This window comes from Garra rufa, unplaced genomic scaffold, assembly GCF_049309525.1.
Source record: "Garra rufa unplaced genomic scaffold, GarRuf1.0 hap1_unplaced_001, whole genome shotgun sequence".
Lineage (NCBI taxonomy): Eukaryota > Metazoa > Chordata > Actinopteri > Cypriniformes > Cyprinidae > Garra > Garra rufa.
The window spans coordinates 806433-818807 of NW_027394276.1; positions in this window are offsets into that span (position 1 = coordinate 806433).

Consider the following 12375-nt stretch of genomic DNA (forward strand, 5'->3'; position numbering starts at 1 on the left):
CTGTTATCAAATCGATGTGGTGTGTTAAGTGTGAGATGACAAACGTTCACACAAAGTTTGGTGTCATTATGTCAAAGTTTTCCAAAGATATAGCCTTAGAGTCATTTTCACATCAAGCCTAAAATTTATAGAGGTGCTGTACGAAAACGGTTTCAACTATCAACATGAAATCCATAACTTTTTGTCAGCACAGTCGGAAGATGATCTGACTCGATTTTGGTGAAAATCGGACAAACGGTCTAGGACTAGTTCGAAAAAGTAAGTTTTCAACATAAATCAAAATGGCGGACAGGGAGTTTGGCCAATTGTGGTATAATGGGTATCTATGTTGTCCTCTGGACCCAAGGAATATTTTGAGACCAGTTTCATTACAATAGGCTAATGCTATCTACAGTTATTAGCATTTTTCTTAATTTTAAAACTAATGGTTAATGAATGCTTCATTAATCTTGACCAATAGGTGGCGCTGCTACCAAATTTATGTGGTGTAATCAGTGTGACGTGGTAATGACACATACCAAATTTGGTGCAAATATCTCAAAGCTTTGCAGAGATACAGCTTCCGATGCGCTTTGGCATCTTACCTGCAAATTCGTTGATGCGTTAAATGAAAACGGTTTCGAATATCAACACGAAATCCATAACTTTTTGTCAGCATGGTCTGAAGATGATCTGATTCAAATTTGGTGAAAATCCGACTAACGGTCTAGGAGGAGTTCGAAAAAGTAGGTTTTCTACATTCATCAAAATGGCGAACAGGAAGTTAGGCCAATTTTGGCATAATGGGCATCAATGTTCTCGGTCTGACCCAAGGAATATTTTGAGATCACTTTTATTACAATAAGCCATTTTTTTCAGAAGTTATTAGCATTTTTAGAAATTTCGTTATAACTTTTGACCACAAGGTGGCGCTGGCCCCAAAATTGGTATGTACATTCAGGGCATGGCGCCGAACATTTTTGTAATTATTGTCGAAACGATACGTTAATCCGTTCTCAAGATACAGCATTTTAAAGCTAAATTAAAAATGGCCGACACCCAAAATGGCTGACATGGGAAAATTGGATATGGGTCGACTCGGCATGCTCCTCCGAATCTAACAAGAGTAGTTTTGAGATTTTTGGTCAAACCACTGAGAAGTTATAAGCAAAAATAGCCATTTTTCATATCTCCTGACCACTAGGTGTCACTATGACGAAACACTGCAGGTAGCCTCAGGTTTTACTTGATACAACACACACCAAGTTTGGTCTCAATAAGACAAACCGTTGCGGAGATATGGCCTCACATCCGTTTTTGCGCACTTTTTGTAGAATTAATTAGCGCGTTATTCGAGAACGGTTTGTCCAATCAACTTGAATTCCATAACTTTTTGCCTTCATGGTCTGAAGATGATCTGAGCCAATTTTGGTGAAAATCAGACAAACCGTCTAGGACGAGTTCGAAAAAGTAGGTTTTAGAAACAAAAAATTATAGAAAAAAAACTAAACCTTAGGATTTTTGAAATTTGGTGTTCATTCGACTCGGCATGACCCAAGGATTCAGGGAAAATTGGAATTTTGATTTTATGGCTTACGGTTCAAAAGTTATTAGCAAAAAGAAAGTGAAAGTTTGGACAAGTGGTGGCGCTAGAGAGTTTGAGTTAGAGACTCCAAACTTGCTAGGGTTAATGTTGGGACGGTCCACTATTAGTGTGCCAAATTATACAACTTTCCCGCAAGCGGTTCTATGGGCTGCCATAGACTTGCGGCGGAAGAAGAAACGGAAGAAGAATAATAAGAACGCTAACGGATACAATAGGTGCCTACGCACCTTCGGTGCTTGGCCCCTAATAATAATAATAATAAGAATTCTAACGGATACAATAGGTGCCTTCGCACCTTCGGTGCTTGGCCCCTAAATATAGCTGCAAGCAGCAATTACGGGGCCAAGCACTCAAAGCGGAAAATGAGGAGCTAAGGATGGCAGGAACAGCAGACCAACTGCAACAATAAGTAAAAAGAAGCCATTTTAGGATGATTTTAGTCAAAACGACAGAAAAATGATGTAGAACGCCTACTGATATGATTTAATGGCTTATTAGGTTTGACCAACAGGTGGCGCTGTTATCAAATCGATGTGGTGTGTTTAGTGTGAGGTGACAAACGTGCACACAAAGTTTGGTGTCATTATGTCAAAGTTTTCCAAAATTATAGCCTTAGAGTCATTTTCACATCAAGCCTAAAATTTATAGAGGCGCTGTACGAAAACGGTTCCATCTATCAACATGAAATCCATAACTTTTTGTCAGCACAGTCTGAAGATGATCTGACTCGATTTTGGTGAAAATCGGACGAACGGTCTAGGATCAGTTCGAAAAGGTAGGTTTTCAACATAAATCAAAATGGCGGACAGGGAGTTTGGCCAACTGTTGCATAATTGGTATCTATGTTGTCGGCATGACCCAAGGAATATTTTGAGACCAGTTTCATTACAATAGGCTAATGCTATCTACAGTTATTAGCATTTTTGTTCATTTTAAAACTAATAGTTAATGAATGCTTCATTACTCTTGACCAATAGGTGGCGCTGCTACCAAATTGATGTGGTGTCATCAGTGTGAGGTGTTAATGCCACATACCAAATTTGGTGCAAATATCTCAAAGCTTTGCAGAGATACAGCTTCCGATGCGCTTTGGCATCTTACCTGCAAATTCGTTGATGCGTTAAATGAAAACGGTTTCGAATATCGACACGAAATCCATAACTTTTTGTCAGCATGGTCTGAAGATGATCCGAGTCAAATTTGGTGAAAATCCGACTAACGGTCTAGGAGGAGTTCGAAAAAGTAGGTTTTCTACATTCATCAAAATGGCGAACAGGAAGTTAGGCCAATTTTGGCATAATTGGTATCAATGTTCTCGGCCTGACCCAAGGAATATTTTGAGATCACTTTTATTACAATAAGCCATTTTTTACAGAAGTTATTAGCATTTTTCGAAATTTCGTTATAACTTTTGACCACAAGGTGGCGCTGGCCCCAAAATTGGTATGTACATTCAGGGCATGGTGCCGAACATTTTTGTAATTATGGTCGAAACGATACGTTAATCCGTTCTCAAGATACAGCATTTTAAATCTAAATTCAAAATGGCCGACACCCAAAATGGCTGACATGGGAAATTCGGATATGGGTCGACTCGGCATGCTCCTCCGAATCTAACAAGACCAGTTTTGAGATTTTTGGTCAAACCACTGAGAAGTTATAAGCAAAAATAGCCATTTTTCATATCTCCTGACCACTAGGTGTCACTATGACGAAACACTGCAGGTAGCCTCAGGTCATGCTTGTTACAACACACACCAAGTTTGGTCTCAATAAGACAAACCGTTGCGGAGATATGGCCTCACATCCGTTTTTGCGCACTTTTCGTAGAATTAATTAGCGCGTTATTCGAGAACGGTTTGTCCAATCAACTTGAATTCCATAACTTTTTGCCTGCATGGTCTGAAGATGATCTGAGCCAATTTTGGTGAAAATCAGACAAACCGTCTAGGACGAGTTCGAAAAAGTAGGTTTTATAAACAAAAAATTATAGAAAAAAAACTAAACCTTAGGATTTTTGAAATTTGGTGTTCATTCGACTCGGCATGACCCAAGGATTCAGGGAAAATTGGAATTTTGATTTTGTGGCTTACGGTTCAAAAGTTATTAGCAAAAAGAAAGTGAAAGTTTGGACAAATGGTGGCGCTAGAGAGTTTGAGTTAGAGACTCCAAACTTGCTATGGTTTATGTTGGGAGGGTCCACTATCAGTGTGCCAAATTATACAACTTTCCCGCAAGCGGTTCTATGGGCTGCCATAGACTTGCGGCGGAAGAATAATAATAATAAGAAGAAGAATTCTAACGGTTTCAATAGGTGCCTTCGCACCTTCGGTGCTTGGCCCCTAATAATAAGAATTCTAACGGTTTCAATAGGTGCCTTCGCACCTTCGGTGCTTGGCCCCTAATAATAATAATAAGAAGAAGAAGAATTCTAACGGATACAATAGGTGCCTTCGCACCTTCGGTGCTTGGCCCCTAAATATAGCTGCAAGCAGCAATTACGGGGCCAAGCACTCAAAGCGGAAAATGAGGAGCTAAGGATGGCAGGAACAGCGGACCAACTGCAACAATAAGGAAAAGGAACCAATTTTAAGAGGATTTTAGTGAAAATTACAGAAAAATGATGTAGAACGCCTACTGATATGATTTAATGCTTATTACGTTTGACCAACAGGTGGCGCTGTTCTCAAATCCATGTGGTGTGTTTAGTGTGAGGTGACAAACGTGCACACAAAGTTTGGTGTCTTTATATCAAAGCTTTGCAGAAATACAGCCTCAGAGTCATTTTATCATAAAGCCTTAAATTTATAGAGGCGCTATACGAAAACGGTTTCATCTATCATCATGAAATCCATAACTTTTGTCAGCACAGTCTGAAGATGATCTGACTCGATTTTGGTGAAAATCGGACAAACGGTCTAGGACTAGTTCGAAAAAGTAGGTTTTCAACATAAATCAAAATGGCGGACAGGGAGTTTGGCCAACTGTGGCATAATTGGTATCTATGTTGTCAGCATGACCCAAGGAATATTTTGAGACCAGTTTCATTACAATAGGCTAATGCTATCTACAGTTATTAGCATTTTTGTTCATTTAAAAACTAATGGTTAATGAATGCTTCATTACTCTTGACCAATAGGTGGCGCTGCTACCAAATTTATGTGGTGTAATCAGTGTGAGGTGGTAATGCCACATACCAAATTTGGTGCAAATATCTCAAAGCTTTGCAGAGATACAGCTTCCGATGCGCTTTGGCATCTTACCTGCAAATTCGTTGATGCGTTAAATGAAAACGGTTTCGAATATCGACACGAAATCCATAACTTTTTGTCAGCATGGTCTGAAGATGATCCGAGTCAAATTTGGTGAAAATCAGACTAACGGTCTAGGAGGAGTTCGAAAAAGTAGGTTTTCTACATTCATCAAAATGGCGAACAGGAAGTAAGGCCAATTTTGGCATAATTGGTATCAATGTTCTCGGTCTGACCCAAGGAATATTTTGAGATCACTTTTATTACAATAAGCCATTTTTTTCAGAAGTTATTAGCATTTTTCGAAATTTCGGTATAACTTTTGACCACAAGCTGGCGCTGGCCCCAAAATTTTTATGTACATTCAGGGCATGGTGCCGAACATTTTTGTAATTATTGTCGAAACGATACGTTAATCCGTTCTCAAGATACAGCATTTTAAAGCTAAATTCAAAATGGCCGACACCCAAAATGGCTGACATGGGAAAATTGGATATGGGTCGACTCAGCATGCTCCTCCGAATCTAACAAGACCAGTTTTGAGATTTTTGGTCAAACCACTGAGAAGTTATAAGCAAAAATAGCCATTTTTTATATCTCCTGACCACTAGGTGGCACTGTGACGAAACGCTGCAGGTAGCCTCAGGTTATGCTTGTTATAACACACACCAAGTTTGGTCTCAATACTCCAAAGCATTGCGGAGATATGGCCTCAATTCCATTTTTGAACGCTTTTCATAGAATTAATTAGCGCGTTATTCGAGTGCGGTTTGTCCAATCAACTTGAATTCCATAACTTTTTGCCTGCATGGGCTGAAGATGATTTGAGCCAATTTTGGTGATAATCAGACAAACCGTCTAGGACGAGTTCGAAAAAGTAGGTTATATAAACAAAAAATTATAGAAAAAAAACTAAACCTTAGGATTTTTGGAATTTGGTGTTCATTCGACTCGGCATGACCCAAGGATTCAGGGAAAATTGGAATTTTGATTTTATGGCTTACGGTTCAAAAGTTATTAGCAAAAAGAAAGTGAAAGTTTGGACAAGTGGTGGCGCTAGAGAGTTTGAGTTAGAGACTCCAAACTTGCTATGGTTAATGTTGGGACGGTCCACTATTAGTGTGCCAAATTATACAACTTTCCCGCAAGCGGTTCTATGGGCTGCCATAGACTTGCGGCGGAATAATAATAATAATAAATATAGCTGCAAGCAGCAATTGCGGGGCCAAGCACTAAAAGCGGAAAATGAGGAGCTAAGGATGGCAGGAACAGCAGACCAACTGCAACAATTAGTAAAAAGAAGCCATTTTAGGATGATTTTAGTCAAAACGACAGAAAAATGATGTAGAACGCCTACTGATATGATTTAATGGCTTATTAGGTTTGACCAACAGGTGGCGCTGTTATCAAATCGATGTGGTGTGTTTAGTGTGAGGTGACAAAGGCACACACAAAGTTTGGTGTCATTATGTCAAAGTTTTCCAAAGATATAGCCTTAGAGTCATTTTCACATCAAGCCTAAAATTTATAGAAGCGCTGTACGAAAACGGTTTCATCTATCAACATGAAATCCATAACTTTTTGTCAGCACAGTCTGAAGATGATCTGACTCGATTTTGGTGAAAATCGGACGAACGGTCTAGGACTAGTTCGAAAAAGTAGGTTTTCAACATAAATCAAAATGGCGGACAGGGAGTTTGGCCAACTGTTGCATAATTGGTATCTATGTTGTCGGCATGACCCAAGGAATATTTTGAGACCAGTTTCATTACAATAGGCTAATGCTATCTACAGTTATTAGCATTTTTGTTCATTTTAAAACGAATAGTTAATGAATGCTTCATTACTCTTGACCAATAGGTGGCGCTGCTACCAAATTGATGTGGTGTCATCAGTGTGAGGTGTTAATGCCACATACCAAATTTGGTGCAAATATCTCAAAGCTTTGCAGAGATACAGCTTCCGATGCGCTTTGGCATCTTACCTGCAAATTCGTTGATGCGTTAAATGAAAACGGTTTCGAATATCGACACGAAATCCATAACTTTTTGTCAGCATGGTCTGAAGATGATCCGAGTCAAATTTGGTGAAAATCCGACTAACGGTCTAGGAGGAGTTCGAAAAAGTAGGTTTTCTACATTAATCAAAATGGCGAACAGGAAGTTAGGCCAATTTTGGCATAATTGGTATCAATGTTCTCGGCCTGACCCAAGGAATATTTTGAGATCACTTTCATAACAATAAGCCATTTTTTTCAGAAGTTATTAGCATTTTTCGAAATTTCGTTATAACTTTTGACCACAAGGTGGCGCTGGCCCCAAAATTTGTAAGTACATTCAGGGCATGGTGCCGAACATTTTTGTAATTATTGTCGAAACGATACGTTAATCTGTTCTCAAGATACAGCATTTTAAATCTAAATTCAAAATGGCCGACACCCAAAATGGCTGACATGGGAAAATTGGATATGGTTCGACTCGGCATGCTCCTCCGAATCTAAGGGGACCAGTTTCGAGATTTTTGGCCAAATCCCTAAGAAGTTATAAGCAAAAATAGCCAATTTTCATATCTCCTGACCACTAGGTGGCACTGTGACGAAACACTGCAGGTAGCCTCAGGTCATGCTTGTTATAACACACACCAAGTTTGGTCTCAATATTCCAAAGCGTTGCGGAGATATGGCCTCACTTCCATTTTTGAACACTTTTCGTAGAATTAATTAGCGTGTTATTCGAGAACGGTTTGTCTAATCAACTTGAATTCCATAACTTTTTGCCTGCATGATCTGAAAATGATCTGAGCCAATTTTGGTGAAAATCAGACAAATCGTCTAGGATGAGTTCGAAAAAGTAGGTTTTAAAAACAATTAATTATAGAAAAAAAACTAATCCTTACGATTTTTGAAATTTGGTGTTCATTCGACTCGGCATGACCCAAGGATTCAGAGAAAATTGGAATTTTGATTTTATGGCTTATGGTTCAAAAGTTATTAGCAAAAAGAAAGTGAAAGTTTGGACAAGTGGTGGCGCTAGAGAGTTTGAGTTAGAGATTCCAAACTTGCTATGGTTAATGTTGGGACTGTCCTCTATCAGTGTGCCAAATTATACAACTTTCCCGCAAGCGGTTCTATGGGCTGCCATAGACTTGCGGCGGAATAATAATAATAATAAATATAGCTGCAAGCAGCAATTACGGGGCCAAGCACTTAAAGCGGAAAATGAGGCGCTAAGGATGGCAGGAACAGCAGACCAACTGCAACAATAAGTAAAAAGAAGCCAATTTAGGATGATTTTAGTCAAAACGACAGAAAAATGATGTAGAACACCTACTGATATGATTTAATGGCTTATTAGGTTTGACCAACAGGTGGCGCTGTTATCAAATCGATGTGGTGTGTTTAGTGTGAGGTGACAAACGTTCACACAAAGTTTGGTGTCATTATGTCAAAGTTTTCCAAAGATATAGCCTTAGAGTCATTTTCACATCAAGCCTAAAATTTATAGAGGTGCTGTACGAAAACGGTTTCAACTATCAACATGAAATCCATAACTTTTTGTCAGCACAGTCTGAAGATGATCTGACTCGATTTTGGTGAAAATCGGACAAACGGTCTAGGACTAGTTCGAAAAAGTAGGTTTTCAACATAAATCAAAATGGCGGACAGGGAGTTTGGCCAACTGTTGCATAATTGGTATCTATGTTGTCGGCATGACCCAAGGAATATTTTGAGACCAGTTTCATTACAATAGGCTAATGCTATCTACAGTTATTAGCATTTTTGTATATTTTAAAACTAATAGTTAATGAATGCTTCATTACTCTTGACCAATAGGTGGCGCTGCTACCAAATTGATGTGGTGTCATCAGTGTGAGGTGTTAATGCCACATACCAAATTTGGTGCAAATATCTCAAAGCTTTGCAGAGATACAGCTTCCGATGCGCTTTGGCATCTTACCTGCAAATTCGTTGATGCGTTAAATGAAAACGGTTTCGAATATCGACACGAAATCCATAACTTTTTGTCAGCATGGTCTGAAGATGATCCGAGTCAAATTTGGTGAAAATCCGACTAACGGTCTAGGAGGAGTTCGAAAAAGTAGGTTTTCTACATTCATCAAAATGGCGAACAGGAAGTTAGGCCAATTTTGGCATAATTGGTATCAATGTTCTCGGCCTGACCCAAGGAATATTTTGAGATCACTTTTTATACAATAAGCCATTTTTTTCAGAAGTTATTAGCATTTTTTGAAATTTCGTTATAACTTTTGACCACAAGGTGGCGCTGGCCCCAAAATTGGTATGTACATTCAGGGCATGGTGCCGAACATTTTTGTAATTATCGTCGAAACGATACGTTAATCCGTTCTCAAGATACAGCATTTTAAAGCTAAATTCAAAATGGCCGACACACAAAATGGCTGACTTGGGAAAATTGGATATGATTCGACTCGGCATGCTCCTCCGAATCTAACGGAATGAGTTTCGAGATTTTTGGTCAAACCACTGAGAAGTTATACGCAAAAATAACCATTTTTCATATCTCCTGACCACTAGGTGGCACTGTGACGAAACACTGCAGGACGCCTCAGGTCATGCTTGTTATAACACACACCAAGTTTGGTCTGAATACGACAAACCGTTGCCGAGATACGGCCTCACATCCATTTTTGCGTGCTTTTCGTAGAATTAATTAGCGCGTTATTCGAGAACGGTTTGTCCAATCAACTTGAATTCCATAACTTTTTGCCTGCATGGTCTGAAGATGATCTGAGCCAATTTTGGTGAAAATCAGACAAACCGTCTAGGACGAGTTCGAAAAAGTAGGTTTTATAAACAAAAAATTATCGAAAAAAAACTAAACCTTAGGATTTTTGAAATTTGGTGTTCATTCGACTCGGCATGACCCAAGGATTCAGGGAAAATTGGAATTTTGATTTTATGGCTTACGGTTCAAAAGTTATTAGCAAAAAGAAAGTGAAAGTTTGGACAAGTGGTGGCGCTAGAGAGTTTGAGTTAGAGACTCCAAACTTGCTATGGTTAATGTTGAGTCGGCCCTCTATCAGTGTGCCAAATTATACAACTTTCCCGCAAGCGGTTCTATGGGCTGCCATAGACTTGCGGCGGAAGAATAATAATAATAATAAGAATTCTAACGGTTTCAATAGGTGCCTTCGCACCTTCGGTGCTTGGCCCCTAAATATAGCTGCAAGCAGCAATTACGGGGCCAAGCACTCAAAGCGGAAAATGAGGAGCTAAGGATGGCAGGAACAGCAGACCAACTGCAACAATAAGTACAAAGAAGCCATTTTAGGATGATTTTAGTCAAAACGACAGAAAAATGATGTAGAACGACTACTGATGTGATTTAATGGCTTATTAGGTTTGACCAACAGGTGGCGCTGTTATCAAATCGATGTGGTGTGTTTAGTGTGAGATGACAAACGTTCACACAAAGTTTGGTGTCATTATGTCAAAGTTTTCTAAAGATATAGCCTTAGAGTCATTTTCACATCAAGCCTAAAATTTGTAGAGCCGCTGTACGAAAACGGTTTCAACTATCAACATGAAATCCATAAATTTTTGTCAGCACAGTCTGAAGATGATCTGACTCGATTTTGGTGAAAATCGGACAAACGGTCTAGGACTAGTTCGAAAAAGTAGGTTTTCAACATAAATCAAAATGGCGGACAGGGAGTTTGGCCAACTGTTGCATAATTGATATCTATGTTGTCAGCATGACCCAAGGAATATTTTGAGACCAGTTTCATTACAATAGGCTAATGCTATCTACAGTTATTAGCATTTTTGTTCATTTTAAAACTAATGGTTAATGAATGCTTCATTACTCTTGACCAATAGGTGGCGCTGCTACCAAATTGATGTGGTGTAATCAGTGTGAGGTGGTAATGCCACATACCAAATTTGGTGCAAATATCTCAAAGCTTTGCAGAGATACAGCCTCCGATGCGCTTTGGCATCTTACCTGCAAATTCGTTGATGCGTTAAATGAAAACGGTTTCGAATATCGACACGAAATCCATAACTTTTTGTCAGCATGGTCTGAAGATGATCCGATTCAAATTTGGTGAAAATCCGACTAACAGTCTAGGAGGAGTTCGAAAAAGTAGGTTTTCTACATTCATCAAAATGGCGAACAGGAAGTTAGGCCAATTTTGGCATAATTGGTATCAATGTTCTCGGCCAGACCCAAGGAATATTTTGAGATCACTTTTATTACATTAAGCCATTTTCTTCAGAAGTTATTAGCATTTTTAGAAATTTCGTTATAACTTTTGACCACAAGGTGGCGCTGGCCCCAAAATTGGTATGTACATTCAGGGCATGGTGCCGAACATTTTTGTAATTATTGTCGAAACGATACGTTAATCTGTTCTCAAGATACAGCATTTTAAAGCTAAATTCAAAATGGCCGACACCCAAAATGGCTGACATGGGAAAATTGGATATGGTTCGACTCGGCATGCTCCTCCGAATCTAACGGGACCAGTTTCTAGATATTTGGCCAAAGCACTAAGAAGTTATAAGCAAAAATAGCCATTTTTCATATCTCCTGACCACTAGGTGGCACTGTGACGAAACACTGCAGGTAGCCTCAGGTCATGCTTGTTACAACACACACCAAGTTTGGTCTCAATAAGACAAACCGTTGCGGAGATATGGCCTCACATCCGTTTTTGCGCACTTTTCGTAGAATTAATTAGCGCGTTATTCGAGAACGGTTTGTCCAATCAACTTGAATTCCATAACTTTTTGCCTGCATGGTCTGAAGATGATCTGAGCCAATTTTGGTGAAAATCAGACAAACCGTCTAGGACGAGTTCGAAAAAGTAGGTTTTATAAACAAAAAATTATAGAAAAAAAACTAAACCTTAGGATTTTTTAAATTTGGTGTTCATTCGACTCGGCATCACCCAAGGATTCAGGGAAAATTGGAATTTTGATTTTATGGCTTACGGTTCAAAAGTTATTAGCAAAAAGAAAGTGAAAGTTTGGACAAGTGGTGGCGCTAGAGAGTTTGAGTTAGAGACTCCAAACTTGCTATGGTTAATGTTGAGTCGGCCCTCTATCAGTGTGCCAAATTATACAACTTTCCCGCAAGCGGTTCTATGGGCTGCCATAGACTTGCGGCGGAATAATAATAATAATAATAATAAGAATTCTAACGGTTTCAATAGGTGCCTTCGCACCTTCGGTGCTTGGCCCCTAATAAATATAGCTGCAAGCAGCAATTACGGGGCCAAGCACTCAAAGCGGAAAATGAGGAGCTAAGGATGGCAGGAACAGCAGACCAACTGCAACAATAAGTAAAAAGAAGCCATTTTAGGATGATTTTAGTCAAAACGACAGAAAAGTGATGTAGAACGCCTACTGATATGATTTAATGGCTTATTAGGTTTGACCAACAGATGGCGCTGTTATCAAATCGATGTGGTGTGTTTAGTGTGAGATGACAAACGTTCACACAAAGTTTGGTGTCATTATGTAAAAGTTTTCCAAAGATATAGCCTTAGAGTCAT